Source organism: Nelusetta ayraudi, unplaced genomic scaffold, assembly GCF_046127955.1.
Source record: "Nelusetta ayraudi isolate G7.1 ecotype Tasmania unplaced genomic scaffold, CSIRO-AGI_Nayr_v1 ptg000007l, whole genome shotgun sequence".
Taxonomy (NCBI): Eukaryota; Metazoa; Chordata; class Actinopteri; order Tetraodontiformes; family Monacanthidae; genus Nelusetta; species Nelusetta ayraudi.
The window spans coordinates 543,816-565,062 of record NW_027466057.1 but is presented as its reverse complement, the minus strand read 5'-3'; positions in this window follow the sequence as shown (position 1 = coordinate 565,062).

The window sequence follows — 21,247 nt, the reverse complement described above, 5'->3', positions numbered from 1 at the left end:
CCTAATAAACTGCTTCAGCTGCTTCCTGTCTGCTTTCTTCTTCGCTCTCCCGGGAGGGTTCCTAAAGCTGGTTGATGGTCGTTCTCACTTCGGTGCGAGTAAAAAGGAGGCTTTATCATGATGGAGGAGATGGAGAGAGTGAGATGTCATCATTAGCGTAACGTTGCTGCGCGCGTGAGAGGTTAAGACAACGGCAACAACAACAACAGCAACGCATGTTGCGGTAGCAGTTTGCCGATCCATATGTTGTCGTTCTAAGGATCGATCCAGAGAGAGAAGGGGTCAAATTAGTTTCTAATTAAAGAGGGTGGACAGGTGGAAGCCAGATAAACAGCACACTGGTGGATGGAAGTGGAACTAGGGAACATTACGGCTGGGAGTGCATTGATTTAGTAACTTGCCGCATGAGGTGAAGACATCTTCTAGCAGAGTGACAACAATGACGTCGTGTTTTTTTGACATGTGGGAACCAGGTTGATTAGCAACAGTCTGACCGGTTCCTCTGGACACCATCTGTACTAATTATTTACAGGCAGAAGTGTGGCCGAAGTCTGAGATACAATCCTTTGAGGGCCCAAAATAAAAGAAAGGGGGAAAAAAATGATGTGATTCAGTTTCTTCCTCTCCTCATCAAAAAAAAAAGAAAGAAAAACCCTCCCAGGGCTACATTTTAAGCCTGCGACCTAAAACTAATGACACGCCGCTGAATTAACTGGGGCTCCGGAATAAAGGATGTGCCGCTCGTCCTCATCAGCGAGTCCCTTCAAAAAGCCAATTAACAAGCTCCACTTACAGCGTCGGGAGTGATTCATTTATCAGTGACCCGCGCCTTCTTCATTGTGAATGCCAAAAGTTCATTCCCCGCTCCAGCAGATTCGGCGCACATGCAAAAGCAGCTTGGAGCAGGGGCGTTTCTGCGATTGCTCCAGCACGCGGAGAGACAAATAAACAAGGCCGCGGCGCATTTGATCATTGGGTTCGAAAAACAAATTCTGTGGGTTTCCAACAAGCCGTCCACTGGAATCTGGAACCGTGTTTCTGATAGTTTTCTATCGCCCTACGGATGAGATGGAGCAGATCGAGCAGCTCAGCAGTTTACGACTTCATCCTCGTGTCTGTTTTTTTTTGTTTGTTTGTTTATTTATTTTGTTTGCTGATCAGGCAAACAGAAAACATCCTCTGGAGTGGCGTTTCCCGCTTCGACCGAGCTGGAGAAATCTCCAGTTACATGAAGCAACAGTGCTGTTCTGCAAGGCTCAAAACAGTGGACAGAACCAGCGTTGACGAGTAATCTATTACTAAGTAATCCACTACTGTAATTAAACTACCTTTTGAGTGATATAACAGGATTACTGTGGGAAAAATCGGTAATCATATCATAATTACTTTTCCGAAATATTTTGCAAGCTAAAAATGTCTGAAATTTGGAAAAACAACCAAAAAACGCAGCCATTTAATGAGGATAATCACCCAATAAAATATGCAGTGTTTTTTTGTTTTTTTTTGGTATTGTCGAGCCAGATATTCAAATAGTTTCTCCATCGCAACTTTCTTTAATCATCTGGGGAAATCCATTTGACCTTGGAAGTCAAAGAAACAATCCGGGAAAGCAAGATGATTTTTCGCAGTTAGCTAATGGCTAAAATATGTTTATAATAAAGCAGAAAACAAACCAAGGGGCCAATGCAAGACATAAAGCATCGCTTTCACCCATGTTCATGAAGGGGCCAGCCGTATCACCCGGAGGTTTGACCTTGGGGTATGACCTCTGACCTGTTAATAAAGTTTTAGCGACTGTGCGTGAGGCTCCCGGAGAGCCGATTTTTGTTGTCCTTCTTGCAACAGGAGCAGCTCGGTGTCGGCGTTGTGCACCTTGTGTGTTCCGAAGCCAGGGTTTTTTTTCTTCTCGACTGTCGGTTCCTCTGAATGGCTTCCTGCGGCGGCTCCCCGAGGCGACGACATCTCCCGAAACTCAGCGTATCACAGGGCTGTAACGACCCGAAAATGATGAGGAAAAAAAAACGTTCCCTCCCGTCTGAGCGGCGGCGCTTTAATGTGACACTCAGGGTTTTTTTTCGGGATCCCGCGTTAAACTCCTCAGTCTGATATTGTGTCACTCTGAGGCCTGTCATATTTCTTTGAAGCAGACCCAGGAACACTTTTGCCTGGAGTGACTCGGTGATCCAGTTAGCCGAGCGGCTCACATTCATCCCACGCGCTGATGCTGTGATTTATCGGCGGATTGAGTTCCCTGACAAAATTAGCTGCAAATTAGGCTGATTAATGGGTGGGAGTGCAGCAATGTTTTATTTTTTTTAGTTTTTCTAATCATTGCTTAAATACCGATGATGGAGTCAAACTTTGCGTGCGAGTGCTTTGGGGCTTTTTTTTCTCGTGGTACGTGTCCCTTAATCAAAACAATTAAAGACCTTTTTTTTTGTTCTGTCTTATAGAAGTGCTTTGTCATCCTTTAATTATTCATCCCATCAGTATTTATTTTCAATGTCAGGTTATTTATTGAGAAAACGCCCTAGAGTGCCATAAAAAAAAAAAACATAATTAGCCCGCTGTTTATGGCAATAAAATAAATTAAAATGTCCTTCTTAAAGTGTGGTTTTGTGTCTCCCTTCACATGTTTGGAAGGAGACACAAAAACAAGCAGGCCTCAGAGGGTGGAGTTAACACCTGGCTGACTTAATAGTTTTGTGCCCTTTGTGACATCACAGATAGGCGATTGCTCAAACGTGTGCAATTTTGGCACCTGGACCTGGAGAACATTGACGTTCGAGACAACACTTCAAATTCAAACAGATATATTGGACATTCGTGCCGTCGACTCATTCAGCCATGACTTTATTTATTATGACGGTAGAGAGACTTCTTCCCTTTTCCCAGAATCAGTGAAGACTGCAGCACGACTTCCACCCAGTGCTCTGATTTCACCTCTGTCACCAACCTTTACCGTTCAGCAGCCTCTTTGCTCTCCGTCCGGAGCTGACAGCCGGCTCTGACTCACAGCTGTGCGTGCGTGCCTGTGTGTGTGTGTGTGTGTGTGTGTGAGTGTGTGTGTGGAATGGGGGTTTGTTTAAAATGACTAAAAACAAGCTTTACACTCTGTGTTGTCATGTCGGAACATTTCAGGTTGACGGTAATGAGTTGGAATAATGTCAGGCCACCTACCAGGCCGGGCCTGCTCGGCGTTTATCGGAGCCTGTGGTGTGACTGATGCGTCCCGTCACCCCCGTCCTGCACCGTTTCCTTCTTCTGAAGGCTCGCACGCATCGTGCGCGCTATTCTTACTCATTAACAACGCGTGACCTGTAGGGGGGGGGGGTGGGGGGGGGGTGGTTGTGCGGACGGCCAGATCCTCAGCCACGTTTTTTTTTTTTCTTTCTTTCCGATCGAACGCTTAACGTCCTCCATCTCACTTTCTGTGAATTTTTGGCCTGTGACAGCTGCACGTCAGAAGCTATGAATAGCATTACCGTCGCGGAAGAAAAACCAGAGCGCAATCAATCAAAAAGCAATGTATCCAGCATCAAATGGCGCAGGCGAGGGGAAGGGAGTGGAGGAGGTTGGGGAGAGGATTTTGAGCCGATACCATCGGAATATAATTAGTGCAACCCTCCCTCCGTGCCTCCCACGCAAAACGCAAACACACCGGTTTATTATTGGTCTCTGGGAAAAAATATGAGCGGATTCCCCCTTTGCTCCGCCCGCTCCCACACTTCTTTCCCCCGCTGACGCTCGCTAACATGTGCTGCCTAAGCTCTTTCCGCGCCCCCCTCACTCACGGTACGTCTTAGTTCGCCTCCTTCGGAACTGATGCATAGCCAACAAGGCAGGTGGTTCATAATTGATGCCCGGCTGGATATATTGAATTTCATCATGTATGTGTTTGACCAGGGCCGAGGTGCCGAGATGCGTCTCTTTACACCGCTTTACACGCCGTGTTTTTCTTTCTTTCCCCCCCGTCCAACGTTTCCCACACGAGTCACTCGCCGACTAGTATCTTCCCAACCGGGCCAGGTTTCAGTCCCAACCTCTGGAACTGATAGTTTGGACATGGTTTATTATAAGGATGCACCAATACTGATACCAGTATTGGGTATCAGTACCGATACCGAGGTTCAGTACTCTACTTGCACTCGTAAAATACACGCCGATTCCAGTTGTATATGTATGTATGTACGTACGACAATTTTGTGAAATTTGTCTTTGTGCTGCAGTGAAACTTGTGACAGTCACCCATGTTCGGGAAAACATGCTGAGGAATGTTGTTGGAACATCAGAAAAATCAAAGTAAATCTATAATGTGTAGTGGCCTTATTAAAGTACTCAATATCGGTATGAATTGGTACTGAAATCGGTACTCCAGACTCTAGACATTCGCTAATGTCGATGCATCCTTAGTTTATGCATGTATGTTTTATATATATAACCATATATATATACTTGTGTAATAACATGCTTATTACTATATACATATATTTGAGTATATATATATATGTATATATATATATATATATATGTATATATATATATATATATATATATATATATATATTATGGAGAGAGAGAGAGAGAGAGAGAGAGAGAGAGAGAGAGAGAGAGAGAGAGAGATGTCTTTATATAGCCACTGTGACCAGAGTGATATATCGTCAGGGTGCCATTTCTTTTTTATTTCAAGCAGTGTGCTTTTTATCAGCCGACGGCACGGATGGCGGAACTGTGATAAGGCGCGCCACGCGTCCCTGGACCACATCTGCTCCTGCCAAATTAATGCACTTCAACCATAATACGGTTCAACGTCGCCTCCCCGGCTCTCTATTTGTGACCAGTCAGATGTGATCACGCTGACGCGACACAGTGCGGGGCCGTCAGAATAAGGTTGGAAAAAGGTTTCTGCTCAGGTGAACGACATGGGGTGCGTTCCAAAGTTTGCGGAGTCTTTTGTACGAGACGTGTGTTCGTTTATCGCCTATTTGAGGTTTGCTATTGGAACAGCTAATGAAGAAGAAGATGACAATACAAAAAAAAAAAAAAAAAAAGAAATTATTTCTCGTGTGACCAAAATAGCAGTGCGTGATTTGTGCCGTTTTGGATGCACTTGAAGCGCTCTGCGGCGGGAGGAAGTGACTATGGAAGCTGCAGCACCGCTGTAAAATCCAATGTTGTGTAGTAGTGTAGATGTTTTATTCAGTTTATCACTTGCATTATACAAAAGTACTGGCTGCCTAATTAGAGGGAAGGAGAAAAAAAAGTGAAGCAGAAAGTGTTGCGGGACGAGGATATGTCAGATTGAAATTGAACCACAGACACTAGAGTAGTTGTTTCTTTTCCGGAAGGGGATGGAGGCTTGTCTGATGTTTTATAATACATTTATACAATACTGGGTATTTTTACGTATCTTGTGGTGTAATGCCCTCGTATGAAGTCATACTCATTGCTCCTTATTTGAGCTCAAAGTGGAAAGTGTGTAACCGAGCGTAAAATCCCAACATTTGCTCCTTCACTTCCTGGAAATGACGGTGCAGCTTCCCGGCGTGACTCGCTGCATCCGCATGTGGACGAAGAGCAAAAGATGTTTATTTCATTAACAAATGTTTATTCCTTTCGCCCCAGGGCGGTTATGACAATCTTCTTTATTGTTATTGTTTTATATTGCCTGTATTTTTAGTGGACAGAGAAGCTTTTTTCCACCCTGTCACACTTGTCTGAAAGGAAGATCCGCTGTCAGCAGCCGTGTCGGTTCGATCATGATTGACATTGATGCTAACAATGCTTGCGTAATAATACGCTTATTACTATTTATGTGCCGTAACGGCTACTTGTTCGGCAGAGTTCATATTTCTCTGTGTTTGTTTGTTATGTACGATTCTTATCGTGATCTTTTTATGTTTAATATCTGAGCTATGATGTCGTCATTGGCCTGCACAAGCTATTTATTTGCTTTCATTTACGTTTTTGATCGTGCGTTCCTCTATCTCTTCACCAAACTTCACTCTGTTGACTCTAATCCCAGCCTGTTTGCGACGGTGCGTTTGTGCGTAAAATGTTGACATGTTAGCAGCGTGCACAACACACAGCCTGCAATGCACCTGATCACAAACAACTTTATTTTCTCTCTTTTTTTCCGGAGTGAAATATTTTATGACTAAGATGCAAACGCCAAACGGCATCATGTTTTGGCGACACGCACACCACTTTAGCTCGTTGTTGCTGTCGTCGTCGCCGCTGCTGGATAATCCAGCCGCTGCCATGCTGCCCGCACTTTGAGGCTGTTCACGGAATGACAAGAAGGCAAACGCTGCCCTTTCTTCCCCGCTCGCAGAAGAAAATGAGACCGAGTCGGGCCTCGTGTGCCGCGGCTGCTTTGCAGGGCTGCAACTTTCCCGACACGAGGAAGATTACCAGTCACATCAAAAGAGCAAACTGCCACTCTTCAGCCGAGGAGAGCCGAGGAGTTGCCTCCTTTCACTTTAAGGATTCCCTGAGGCAATCCTTCAACTTTCCCCCACGCGGCCGTGATCGGAATACCTATTGCGCGCCTGAGTTACGTAACGTCATGTCCGCGTTGTGCTACGACCTTTTTTTTTTTTTTCATTAGCTGAAACCGATTTTATGCTTTTTGGTGTCTATTAGCCGCATGCTCGCTGCCCCAGTGGCTAAATTTCCTTTTGTGGACTTCTTCTCCGCTGCAGTGCTTCGCAACACCATTTGTATGTTTACGCCAAAGGGCTCTTATCCATGTGTGTTCTGCTGTTTACGCGCACCGTGTGTGTGCGTGCGTGCGCGCGTGCACAAGTGTCACTGTAGATGGAGGGGAAAAAAAAATCAGCACAATGTTTTGACCCCTGACCGTTCATCCTTCAGCTCTCATTGCATCAGCCCTGCCAGAAACACTCCTTTTGCTGCGGCAACAATATCGAGGTCCCGCAAGAATAACCGTGGCCTTTGACAGCTGGCCGTCGCACGCACACGCACGCGCACGCACACACACACACACACACACACACACACACAAAACAACACACACGCATAAGTACGGCTGACTAGGTTGAAAATGTCACTTCAATCTCCATTTTAGCTTTCAGGAAACGTGTGTTGAGAGGGTCAAATTTCCGCACAGTGGTGGTCATGTGTCGGTGACAGGTTGCACAGTACATGTGGTCTGTGAATTCATGTTTACGTACCACATTTTCGATGCACATAAAATACATAGGACTTTGAAAAAAAAAATCAAACACAGACTTTTCAGAGGTGCGTCGCAGGCGGATAGTGTAGAAATATGGAAGACGAAGCCGGAGTCACGTCCACTCGAATGAAATAGTTGGAACAAGATTAAATAAAGCTCCAATTTCCTGGTGGGGATCACTAGAGCGGCTATAAACAGTTGGATGGATGCGATGAGACGAGCGGCGGCCAGCTGCCAAGCAGCTTTGGGCAACGTCGCCCTCTCTGGTGTCGCTCAGGTATGTTACCAGCTTTATTCCCTCTTCTTCCTTTTTCTTCCTTCCCCCGAAGTAGAATTTAATACGGCTTCAAACGCATGGGCTTCCATTAAAGGCTTATGACATTGTCACCCTGGGGAAGTCATGTGATGCAGCCAGGGAACCTGCTTATGGCTCCTCTGCCCTCCCACGCTGCTCCTCATCACACCAGCACCAGATGGCTGGAAACTAAACACTCCTTCTAAGAAAAAAAACTACTTCCATCATCTGATCACCTGATTTATTTTGCGCCTTATTTTTTTTTTAGACCGGCCTACTCATCTTAGCTGCAGGCTCGGCTCAGTCCGTCTTCCGCGACAAATAAAATTAACTTTCAGATGTCCTCTTGGCCTTTTGTTTTCGCCGTCGTTCTTTGTCCGGCCCAACTCATTCTTTCTTTTTTTGTTTTTGGCAGTGATTCCGCTGCAACCCCCCCCCTTCTCTTTTTGGTGGGAATGCGAAGCAAAATTAATTATGAAAAGCCAAGCTTCCGCCGGATGGCTTGCATGCGGATGGGCGCCAGCGACGTGTTCTCTCATGCCTGAGTGCAGCGGCGCACAGCCACGAAACCTGGCCGCCTGCCCGCCGTGCGCAGACATCCAGCCGCTCCACTCCGGGTCGCTTGCAAAGGTTGCAAAAACTTACAGGATCTACATGGCAGAGCCTCCCTCTGCGGATGCGGTGTTTATCCAGTGGGCACGGGTTAGCTTGATTGCATGACGATGTCTTACATGTTTACAACCTTCGCTCTGTCTTTGATCTCGTTAGTCTTTTTTAAATGCTCAAAACAGCATTTAACCCACAAACCCACAAAGTCAGAGTGTGTTATTCAGAGCTTAGCCAGTGGACTTTTAGCTCGGCCTGGCGTCAACGCTAAAGCAGTAGCCAAACAAAATGTCCTTCTCTGTGCTATTGCGAAAAAGGAAGACTGTCTCCAACAACGCCATCCCCTGCAGATTGCAAGAGTCCGTTATCTCTATATATTCCTCATCCTACGTTTGCTAGGCCACCCGACTTCTGCCCACTGGTCAGCTGACACCGGCAAGGACGGACCTACAACCAGAACGACGTTGACCGGGCTGTGACATTGTCTCCCTTCCCAGAAAAATGTCTCACACCAGTAATTGGCACTTTGAAAAGTGCATGCGCTCGCCGGCGGTTCCTTCTTCTTCGCAGAGCTCTTGGCAAGGTCTCTGGATTATCCCGAAAATAGCTGTTGGCTACCGCCAGCTAAACGCCATCAAATGCGATTATACCCGACGAGCGACAGATATCTTGGGAGCGTACGTGTTATTAAGTTTACAGGCCGGCGCCGGTGCGTCAGGTCCATCAAAGCGCCACACCGGCTATAAAAAGTAACCTTAACCTTTGACCACAGACTTGCGTGAGCAGTTTCAAAGCAGTTGGTTTTGATTGGAGCTTAATGCGATCATTTTCTGGGACGAAACCTTACGAGCGGTGTAACGGCACGTAATTCTCCACGGGCCGAACCACAATAACGCCTGTTGTGTTGTGCCGAGGCGCATAAACCTTGCGGAACTCGTAAACCTCGTGTCAAAGATTTCTGTCTCCGCTTGGCCACTCGCTGGCGCGTCTCACGTGCTCATCGGCCGCCACCGCCGCCAGCGCGGTTGCAGGCTCCCCCGGCGACCTCTAGAAGTGCATTCTCGCCAGGCGGCCAGGGGGTCAGAGGTCACGCTGAGCCACAAACCGCACTCAAGGACAACGGGTGATTCACTCATCGGATCAGATGTGCAACCGTAAACGTCATCCGCCTGGGTTCTTCACTGGACGTGAGGTTTAGCATCAATTTCTTTTATTGCTCGACACAGTAAGGGAGGGAAAAACAAAAAAAAAAAAAAAAAAGCAAACTGCGACCTGCTCAAGGTTGTTGGGATGATTTAATGGACGAGCTGGACTGTTCAGCATTTAACGGTTTCTGACAAATTGACTCATTTTTAACAATAATACCGGCTTGAATTGACATTGTGGGTTTCAACACACCAATTCCACTTCTTTTAGCCACATTCCATTTGTTCCAATATTTAAGTGACGACATCCCGCTAATGGAATGACGCATTTATTCTTTGCTTGATTTGGATTTTTTTTTTTTTTTTTTTTTTTTTTTAATAGAAGAGAAAATTCCTTGCGTCTTTGTGTTTTATTTGGCTTGAATATTTGTATACTGATATTCAACATTTCATGACACTGAAATCTAAAAGATTTTTTATGGTACTTTCTGCAGCTTATCCTTATGTCTTCATTTTTCACCATGTCCCAGTGAAGTCAGTTATTTTCCTTGCATCTTGGTAAACATGTTGTAAGTAGTTATTACAATTACAAAGTTAGGGTTAGGGTTACACCCTGGGCTTCTTCAAAAGTAAAACCTTGACCATCAAACATTCTTATAGGAACTTTTTCCACGACGCACATCTTCACTCTGGCTGTTCCCTAAATCTTTCTGACAGCATTCTAATCCAAACAGAGACGTGTTCCATCTTTTCTCTCAGCTCGGCACTTGAGATAGCATATTTATCCGGCGGACTCACGCTCACCCGCCACGATTCAATACAAATAGCGCCGGCTGTCAATCAGCTGGAGCCCATCGGTTCCTCCACGGCGCTCCCACGTCCTTATTGCCACGCCTTAACCTTTTATTTCTCATTTCCCTTCCCTCAAATTCACATTTGCCGTCCGTAATGCAGCACACGGGGACAAGGTCACAGCTCTGCGCCGAGACGCAGACGGATGGGCCGTCCCCGGCGTCGCCAGGCGTCTATTGGACCTCTCGGGGCAGGAAGTGACAGGTGCTGATGTGCACACTCTGGAGGCGCCGGCCTTTCCTTCTGGTACAAGAGGGTCAAGCAGCACTGCGTGGCGATAAATTGCAATTTTTCTTTTTTCCGTCCGCGACTCGGCGGCTCTCGCTTTATATGCAAATCCTGCCCCCCCCCAAAAAAGAGAAGGGGGCGCCCGACGCCCCACCGTTTTAATAGAGTTGCAAAGGATGAAAGACAGCAGATGGCGGCCGGTGCAGATGCACGCGGGAAGTCGTATTGCATTATTAAGGAAGCGAGTCTGCTCGGGGGGCCGTCTTCATTGCCGAGGAAAGTCTGTGTGCCCCGAGCGAGTGTGAGCGCCACTTGACGTCCGTTGCTGTGAGTATCCAGGTCAGCGATGTCAAGGGGTTGAGGGATAGTGGGGGGTTTCTGGTCTTCTAAACCCCCACCCCCCGCCCCCACCCTCTTTGGCGTATTTCCCCGTGGAGCCACCCTTTCTTTCTTCGCCCTCTTCACTCTCCGCCTCTTCTCCCTCGATTTGCGTCAGGACTTTTCACGTTGACGTCGGGAGCTTCGGGGCCATCTCAGCTTTCAGCCGCGCCGATGATGTCGCACCTGCGCGTTTGTGCGCTCCGGGGGGGGGGGGTTCAGGAAGGGGGCGGGTGGGGGGGTGTTGTTGGACTGTGGCAGGTGGAAAATACTAATGAGTTGTGGGAATTTTTAAAGGGGGGGATCGGGGGGGGAGGGGGGGGACGTTTTCATACACAGGCATGCGTTTAGAACTTTTGACAACTTCAGCACTTGCGAAGAAACATTAGCATTATTCAACTTCAGCAAAAAACAGCCGTGCACTTTTAACCCCCGCGCCAGAGCGAAAGAGTGCCAAAGGCTGCTTTAATGAGAATCCATATGGTTGTATTTACTTGTTGTTGTTTAATGGCTTATTTTTTTCTGCATTTGATGCACTGGTGCGCAGTTCAACATGCTAAAACACGATCACCATGTCTGCAGGCCTGCACCTTGCAGATGTTTCCTCTGTTGCATTAAAAGTGTTGTTCAACTCCTTTGTCTTTATTTTGTTCATCCTGGGTGGGAAATACTTTAATTTACTCATAATTAGCAGATGGATTTATCCCTGATAAGAATCTTTCAATTTGTGTTTCGATGGGTCTGTTGTGTTTTGCCAGGGTTACCAGTTTCTCTCCATCACAGCCTTCCTGCCTGCATGCTGCCTTATAGTTCTTTGTGATTCAAACAGGTTTGTGGCTCTCCGAGGGACGGCAGCCTTGCTCGGACCAGGGGGAGAAAAAAAAGCAATTACATTGGTCAGTGTCTGAGTAGGATCTCCTGCAGATTGTGACTCAGGGGCTGTGCAGTTTAACCTGTAATTAAGGATCCTTTCACCTCGAGGTCGACACGCTTTATTTGCACCTGGAGAGTCGCATCTAAAGCTGGGCTTTCATAACCTGTGTGTGCGTGTGTGTGTGTGAGTGTGTGTGTGCCCTCCCCGTGTGATTCTCCCATCAATCAGCCAGTCACTGTGCATATTGTTCTCAGAGTCACGGCAGCCTCAGCCGCTTCAATGAGTTGGGATCCAATTGGGCGATGACGTCTAAGGGTGAGGGGGTGGGGGGGAAGGTGGAGCAGCAGTCGAGTGGGGGGCAACCAAGGACAGTAATGAGCCCGAGTGTGTCGCGGGCTGTAATCTCATCTGCATGTAAATGCATTCCGTGTACAAGTCGGCCCGCTAATTTATTCATCCGAGGGGTATCTTCATCAATTTAGCCCTCATCACGCTGCAGAAAAAAAGTCCAGGTGAGAGTCCGGGGAGTTTGAGGGCACTCCACCGGGAGATCTTCAAGTTTCAAAACCCACCAAAAAACCACAAAGAAGCGTGAGAAGATGCTTTGGTTTTGGCTTCAAACGGCAGACTGAGGAGCGGCGCGGCTGCCGTACGGCTGTGTAATCGCTCCATATTTAATAGCACAAACACGCAGCGCGGGCCGGGTGAGAGTCGGCCGCAGACACGAGCAGCGATTGCGTGTCCCGCCGCGCCGTCGCTCCGGCTTTTATCCTCGCCGGCCTGTTTCCGGTATGCACTTCTCGTGTTTGCTGCAGCAGTGCATGAAAACGTGGCTCAACACACACCGAGCCAACCTGCCCGGCTTGCTGCATATACGTGTGTGTGAGTGAGTGTGTGAGCGTGTCTGAGTGCCGGTGGCTGTGTCATGTCGAACCCGCCCTTGTCTTGTTGCACGCGCTGGTGAAGTGTACGTGGACTATATTTAGATGATGAAGAGGCGAAAAATCAAAGCTGCGTCGTTGTTGTTGTTGGTTTTTTTCTCCTCCCTGAGTCCCAGCTCCTGTTTGGCCGCTCTTCGCTGAGTCACTTGTACTTTTTTTTTTATTCTGGGTCTTTGTTTTTGGCCTTCCATGTTTCATCTCAGTGGAGACCAGGCTCTGGCATTCTGCACAATGTTTCGAACCATCACTCTGTTTGCAACGCAGCGGCTGTCGGTTGAGATTCGGAGTTTCAAACTTTTCCCATATTCACCGTTGATGTTAAAGTGACTGTTTTTTGTTTTTTTTGCTCTACCAATGGCCGGCATATACCTATTGAAGAAGAAACAGGAAGAGGGAGAGGACCAAGAGGACAGAATGGAACATCGAGGGAGAACTAGTCCATCCTGAGGTTCAGGGAGGAGGTCAAGGACAAGGAAGATACCTTGAAGAAGATGTTCAGGGTCCTGAAAGATGAGGATCTCACAGTCCTGAAGATCCTCCCCGTCTCTGAGATCCTCCTGCCCATCCTCTCTCGCCTACAGCAGAGGAATCAGAAGGGATCAAGAAGCTGGTGAAGTACCGGAAGGAGAACGGCATGATCTTGAACACGGAAAAGAAAGAAAGAGGAGGTCAAAAAAGATGATGAAGCAGAGGCCCCTCCTGTCAATCCTGAAGAAGAAGATCCCTGAGATCAAAAAGACGTAGGGGAAAATCTGCCTGATGGAAAAAGAGATGGAGAAAGAAGATAAGCGGGAGACGAGTGAATATCTGCCTTCAAGAAGATCTTGAAGGCTTTGAAAAAAGACCGTGTGACGGGAGGGCAATCAATAAAGAGTATTAAACAGCGAGCGTGCGCTACTTTTCTCCACGTTCTCCTGCTCACTTCACTCCAGCCCGCAGCCCGGTTCGCGACAGACCGGCGTGTCTCAGTCAATATCCTCTAATCTGCTTCGGTGATGGGACCTCCATAAGCCCCACCTCCAGAGGACGCGGTCAAGCTGTTCACACACGCGCCGACGATTGCGCCGCTGTCGGATCCACAACATCAACGCTGCGGCGACAACAGTTTGTTCAGTTTGTCTGGGGCAGATTTATCCTCTCAAAGCTGTTTCTGGTTGATTTCTGGCCTGAGAGCTCAGCGCCGTCGCACTGAAGAGAAGGCAAAAAAAAAAAAAAGCAGGCGAAGTGGGCCGGGTGACTCAGTCGCCACACGCCCCATTTTAGTTGGGCGCGCTGACCTGAAGCTACCCGGACTCTTGCCAAATGCATTTTTTACAGACGGCGGAGTCGCTGGGCGAATGGCTGCGGTGATGGATAGATGGCAGGATTCCCGAGATATGAATCACTCACCTCCGAAAGATTGATTCTGTTTTCTTTCTGTCTGAACGATGTCGGCGTCCTGCGCGCGCGAGTCCCATTCGATCGGTGCACAGTTTCACCGGAGGGCCTAATCTTATAGTCCAGATGAATGGTAAGTGGTCTCTAAAAGGCTGTCAGTGTTTATTAAATGGGAGCTCCCTGAAAAGGTCATCAACCCTGTCAGGCACACGCACGCACACGCACGCACACGCACACACACACGCACAATGATTTCTCCCCTGCCAAAGCCCCAGGCAAGGGCGACACAACATTGAGGAATAGCCGTGGATACCAATGTCAGCTGAGCTCGGTAATAATTTCCGATATGTGTACGATTTAATAAGAGAGCTGGGTGTAGACTAGAATATCTGAGGTAGCTTTTTTTTTTTTTTAGCACTTTCAATCTTGTGAGTAAACCAGGAAACACGCCCAAAAAACATTCATCTAATGCAACTTCTTTGGTCGGAAAGACAGGCAAGATAAATTACTTGTGCAAAAAGTTTTCTCCATCCAAGAATTTTGATTCATTGGACAAGAGGTGTTACGTCAATTCTACTAGAGAGCAGAACAACACTGGGACGACTCGAAAGTTCATGTAGCACATGTAGTTCCAAACAGGATTTCACTCGCCAACCAAAAATTGTACAATTGAGCGACACCACCAGCAGAAACCTCAACAAACAGCACTCTAACCTCACTGCCACCATGAGAAGGTAGCGGCTAATTCGCTACGTCACCTGATGAAACCTTTTTTCAAGGCGTTTGTTTTTTTTCCCTGAAAACCCTTTGTGCCCCCGTTCGGGTGTTAACGGCTTAAATTAAATTACGAGGGCGGCATTTTTCTTTCCCTTTTACCGTAAATTCACACAGGAGAACGCTGTCGGAGATTAACATATAATAATAAAAAGAGTTTCTGCTGGAGGTTCCGGGTGGCCGTGCGACGGGTGTAATTAATGACTATGAATTATTCATGTATACAAGACGATGCAATACATTAGCCGCTAATCCCCAGTCGGTGACACATTCTCGGCCTCGGCTAATGGAATAATTGTCTCCTCTAATTTTGTCACCGGAGTCAAGCGAAACACTCGAAGACGAGCGGCTCTAAAGGTTGCCTATCGGGTCCTCGCCCTCGTATTTCACCCGCCGTTTGGCGGGAGAAGCGGCGCGACCGCTGGGTCGCTTCCACCCGTCGACTCATTTGCAGGCCGGTCAGCTGTTGCGCGACGGCAGATTTACGCCGCGTGTTAGCGTCCGGGCGCTCGCGGCGCGGGGGTTCATGCATGTTTGATGTCTTTTTTATTTGTACCCTGGAAATCATGAGGTGGAACGAACATTATTAAAAATGGATCTTGGCGGCAGCGCGGTCGGGGAGTCTGTCTCCTTGGCAGGGACGGCTGGTTTCTTCTGCTCTTGGACCGACTCGTTGTTCTTTTCTGACCGATCGATGGAGCGCTGTCAAACTTTTCAGGCTCCCAATATTCCAGATATTTATTCGTCACCGCAGACGAAAAGTCTTTCACATAACAAGTGAAAGACGACGTTATTTGCATATTTAGCCGTGTGTTTACAGCCGCCATCAGAGACGTGGGGTTCTACCTTCCATCTTGTTGCACCTTTCACACATTGAGACCCGTGTGAAAGGTGTGGCATCGATTTTGCGACGTCATAGAGTGCTGAGAGCCATAGTGCGTTGAGTATAACGGACAGGACTCTTTTTGGCATGAACTTTTTAAAAAGCTGAGCCAGCCAAAGCGGTAGCAGATGGATTGACTCGTCTCAGTTCTGGGAGTTTGCCGACGGGCCACGGACACAGATTATCTACGCCTGGACCATCATCGTACTGGCTTCTGAGCCTCTTTGCCATCTCCCTTCAAATCTTTTTCCCGTTTTACACCCTCAGGAAGGTACCAACCCCCCCAATCCCTTCCCCCTAATCACCGCTGCTGGCCTCCAGAGTGGAAGCTTCCCCGCTAGGCCTTAATAGCGCCGGTCTGCCCGCCGGGTTTGAAGCCCATGCTCGTTTTGTGTGTTCCTGAGAGGTTGGCGGGTGCCTCAAACAAGCCCCAGCTGTCAGGAGCTCTCACGTTTTTGCAGCCTCCACATTTGGCGGTTGCAGATTGGAAGCAAAAACGACGACCTGCAGTTCGAAAAGAGGTGAGTGAGTGAAGCGGCGCTCAAATGGATCACCTGGCAACTCGCTTGTATCCTCTGCGGCATCTAAGAGTAGGATCAAGCGATGCCGGTGCATAACAAGACCACGGTTTGATGCTCCTTCACTAGAAAACATGCCAATGTGCGTGTGTGCGTGTGTGTGTGTGTGACCTTTTTATTCCTGAATCCCGAGCTTGAGCTTTGCAAAGAGCCAGAGATGAGTTTTGTTGGGAAACGACCTGTTTAAATCCGGCCCCGGCTCTGCTGAATAGCAATGGAGGCCGTCGACGGCGAGTGGAGTGGACACGGTGAGCAGCAGGCTGAATACAGATCAGCGGCACAGTTGCACCTCTGAGAGGCTTCAACGGGTGTAATCCAGGCGAGACTCTTTTTCTGTCTTTTAAAAAAAAAAAGAGAGAGAGAGAGAGACAGAGTGAGAGAAAGAGAGAGTTCGCGACCGTTTGTGTTTCTTCCTGTGTCGGCTAGATGTCAGCAGCCGACAAAGTTTGGGGTGGTTCACATGCAGTGGGACGCTAATGACTTCATCATTCCAGCTTATTTTACACTGCGTGACGTTAACGGAGGGCAAAACGTCGAAGTGTTCACATGGATATTTTACGGGTATTTATTTTATTTGTTGTTCTTGGTTGATTTCCCACTCCATTGATGGAGATGAGTACAGATTCATCAGGATAGAAGAGGAAACCAAGACTGCTTTAAACAAGAATTTCTCAAATGTTCAGCTTCGGTTCATCATAATTACCAGGTGATGGTCATCAAAGAATAAAATAATGATACAATAAAAAAAAAAGTGAATATTAATAGTAATTTAAACTTTAAGGTAATGACAGTGTCGTTAATACCTATGATCGAGTGTTTCACACAGCCCGTATGACAAAATAATAATAGCAACAATTGCGTGCATAATGACGCATGATGACACATTCAAATTTGCAATGAAATCAAATTGGCTGACAGGTGCAGCCAGAGCGACGACCGGCGAGGAGTTTGCAGTTGCGCAGCAGCAGAGGGCAGTGTGTGAACGTGCCTCCGCTGCTGCTGCTGCTGCTGCTGCTGCTGCTGCTGCTGCTGCTCCTCCTGAATGAAGACGCTCCCCCTCCGCTCCTTGGCAGTCTTCCCCACACTTGTTTTGTCTGCCTTGGTGCCCTACGTCTGTCCTTACAGCGGCATTTAATGTTCTACAGAGCAGGGGCAGCTACGAGAGGCTTTTATTTTATTTTATTTATTTTTTCCCCCTCCTCCCTTCCCTCTTCCTTCGCCAACCTGACGGAGGAAGGTGCTCCGCTCTGACAGGCAGAGGAGTGACTGTGATGATTGTGACCTCATAAAAACGTGGCCGCGTGCCAAAGCTGTTCTAGTCTGGCTGCCGATGTCCCCGACGTAAGGTGACTCCTTTTTTTTTTTATCTTTTATCTTATGATGTAATCTCATCAGTGTCTGAATTTTTTTTTTCTTCCCAAGACCTGTTTTCACTTGAATTTTTCACCCACTTCATTGAAATTTATCGTCTGCATTCAAGTGACGTGACCCAATATTATCAGTTATAGAGGCCTGCCTGGAGCATTTTGCAAGTTTTACTTCCCCGATAATAAACAACAACAAAAAACTCCTCCTCCACTTTCAGCTTTCGTGCCTTGAATGCTGACAACCAAACGATTAGCAAGACGGAAGGCGGCCAGTGCTGCCAGTGTCGCCAGTAGCTTAAGAAAGCCCCGAACAATGAAATACAATCCATGTATTGCATTTCCTGCGAACATTCCAGCTTTTCAATTGATGTTTACAATTGTGTTAATCCATTGACTGAAACCACCGGACCAAATGGAGAAACGTCCTTACAGGTCCAGCAACCACACTCAAAAGTCAAACACTGGAGGACCTTTCCTGTGACATTTCCAGAATATGAGTACTTCCTGTCCCTGTTCCTCTGGTGACCATAGCAGTAGCAACAATAAAGTGTTGAGATGCAGGTCGTCAGCTCGGGGGTTTTTATCAGAGAGGGACTTTTAAGATGACCTGAACCCAGAGAGTGGAGGTGTTTGAGACTTCAGGAAGCGCAGGTGGCTCTTTGAACAGTGTGTTTTTCTTGATGTGCATTTCCACTGTCTCACAATAACTGGTGGCACGTCTGGAAGGTTCAGTCGCACATGTTAAACTTCCTTGACAACCTACGAAGCCGTCTCTGAAAAATCCGCCCTGATTTAGAAACAAAGTGACACTGAATTGTATATGTAATAGTATCTTGTATGTACAATTCAATCACATTGCTGATGCACCAGCAATGCGCCTCAGACAGCGGGAACGAATAGATGTGAATTCAGCAAGTGCTGTGTGTGTGTGTGTGTGTGTGTGCCACCTCGACAAGTAGACTGATTGAAGTGCACTGAGGTGTTTCAGTCCTCCAATACGACTGTCTGGTCGGCTCGGCGGCTTTTTATTTTTTATTTCTTTCCCCACTCTGCTTAAACCTCCGAAGCGCAGGCCGGCTCTAATCATTTGGTCCGAGGAGTCACCCACTCCTCTCCTCTGGGTGCAAATCAGAAGTACAGTAAGAGCAAAAAAAAAAAAAAAAAAAAAAAAAAGAAACCTTATTCTGCTGAGCTTAGCCACTGCAGCCCAGGTAGTTAGCAGCCATCGATTTGACAGCAGATCAGATCTTTCTTCTGCCTTTCTGAGCGTTCGCTGAGGCCTTGCTGTTTTAATGCTGAAACTCCGGCTGGAAATACGAGTTTTTCATCTGCTCCGTAATCCAAAGTGCGCTGGTCCAACAACTGTTCTTCACCTTTACGGTCGCTTCTACAGACGTCTCTGCGCCCTGGCTTGCAAACGATTGATCTTCTTAGCCGCACACACACACGATGGGAGCTGACTGGTCTAGTGTCAGCATCCAAATGAAGCTGCGATCAGTCCTGCTGCTCCTGCAGTAACGACTCGGTCGAAGACGACGCAAAGTGAACAATCCCTGTTTGTTCTTTTATCATAAGAAGAAAAAAGACTTGAAAAATAAGCTGATGTAAGACGCAGCGTCGCCTAAAAAACAAACAAACACAAGTCACTGGGATTTCCAGTCAGCTAACAAACACAATACTTAGGAAGATCAGCCGGGATTTCCACAGCCGTCAGACAGGAAGTTGACAAGTGAGCCTCCGCTGTGTGGTAAACATTCACATAATTAATCCAGCCCTGTCCTGTCATGCTGACGTAATATTGCCAGTCTGCCCCCCTGCACTCCTCTCCCGCTCCTCCTGGGAGCTACGTCCCTCCTATATGTCAGATTTCACTTGCCTGCCAACTGGACTGACTGCTCCTCTGTTTTCGACTCTGCCACTTCCGGAAATCGTGACACCCGAACCTTACCTCTGATATTATTTCCGTGCTATTTCCATGTGTCTCTCCTCAGTCAGTCAACAGCGGCCTCCTGCCGGCTTCGATAATTGGGGTGAAGAAAAAAATTGGCGAGTCGGATGAAAGCAAATGGCATAACAGTTTTAATGAAACACCCACACTTTTCTTTTCTTTTTTTTCCGCAGAAAAATTATGTGAAACCTCGTCTGTCTTCGCCTGTTTTGCAACTTTGCTCGCTGAACACGCCACCAATAAAGTTCCTCTAAATTCAAACTTTTCATCGAGCATATTATCAATTAATGTGTCCTTGGATTTCCTTTTCTTTTCCTGAGGCTGTTGATGTTAGTGGCGGCCTGATTCTTAATTTCAACTATACTCATTAAATATATGTGTGTGCATGTGTGTGTGTGGTTAATAATAAGAAAGAAAGGGGGAAAGTAAACACTCCTTCACAGGTTCCACACTGCTTTGCACTAACTCTCTTGCCTTTGTTGGCATAATAAGATTTCCAGCAGCCTCCAAATGATGTCGAGCATCCATGTCGGCCAAGTTTGGTCTGCAGCTTGAAGCCAAGCAAAAACTTTTTCCTATGCCGTCTACAAAAATAGACAGAAGAAGGGGGGGGGACTTTCAATCAGTGGCTGAACCTGACAGTTTTTCCCTCCCTCAAGTTTTACGTTGATATGTGGATTTGTCGCGGTTTTGCACGCAGTTCCGCTGTTCCGATCACAGGATTTATTTCTCTGCATGAATAAAATGTACAGAGAGAGAGGGAGAGAGAGAGAGAGATGGGTGGATATGTGCAGCCTTTGTGACAGGAAATCTATATAGGACACGTCTACTGGGGGAGGGAGAGGTCCCCCCCCCCCACCCCTAATTAAGGCGGGACTTTGGAGTTGGGGAAGTCGCGGCGCCGACGCGCTGACGTGAACTCTGACCCAGACGCGAGAAAAAGAGATCCGTCTCACCTCTTTGGCAGGAAGTGGGGAAAGGTTATTTGAAATTAGCCGACGAGACGCACTGAATATTTCAGGGAGTAACTGCGCGCCGAGGAGGGAGGAAGAGGAGGAGAACGGAGGAAGAGGTGGAGGAGGAGGGAGGAAGAGGAGGAGGGAGGAGGAGGAGAAGGAGTGTCTTCCAGCTATTTCACCCTCAGGCGCCCTGCTCACAAACACATTTTTCTTTTTCTTTTTTTTATCTCCGGGAGGCTTTTGATGATTGGGCGCCACGGATAAACATCTCGCTATCTTCTATTTCTCACTAACACACGTTCAGATGCCAGATTAGCAGGTTGCCTTCATTTCCCAGAATACCACTTGACAGCCCCGCGGGTGCGCTTGGCGGATAACATTGTGTGCGACCCCAACAAAAGGCTTGCAAAACAAACCCAAAAAAGTGATCCAGCAGCTACACTGAAAAACAAAAAAAAAAGACGGGAGAGCAGCTGGCTGATAATTGTTTTTTTTTTATATTTTTTTGTTTTCAGCTGCTTGACTGATTAATGTGGTTTCAACCAATTTTCCAAGTTCATTAGACAGAGAAAATTAGAAATTTCAAACGAGGGATTTCTTCCCATGAAAAATAATTTAGACTTTGAAATAAAATAAAAAGCAAATGGCTCCAGAGGTGCACCATAAAAGATTAGACAAAAAAAAGATTGAAATAACACCAGAAAAAGAAATCACGGTGCTCTGTAATGGGATCCAGAATGAGGCCTTTATTATTTGTTTTATTGCCAAGCCTGCTCACTCTGTTGCTCAAGATTAAAATTATTCTCTGTGAAACACAGCGTGAAACAAATGATAAAACAAAATG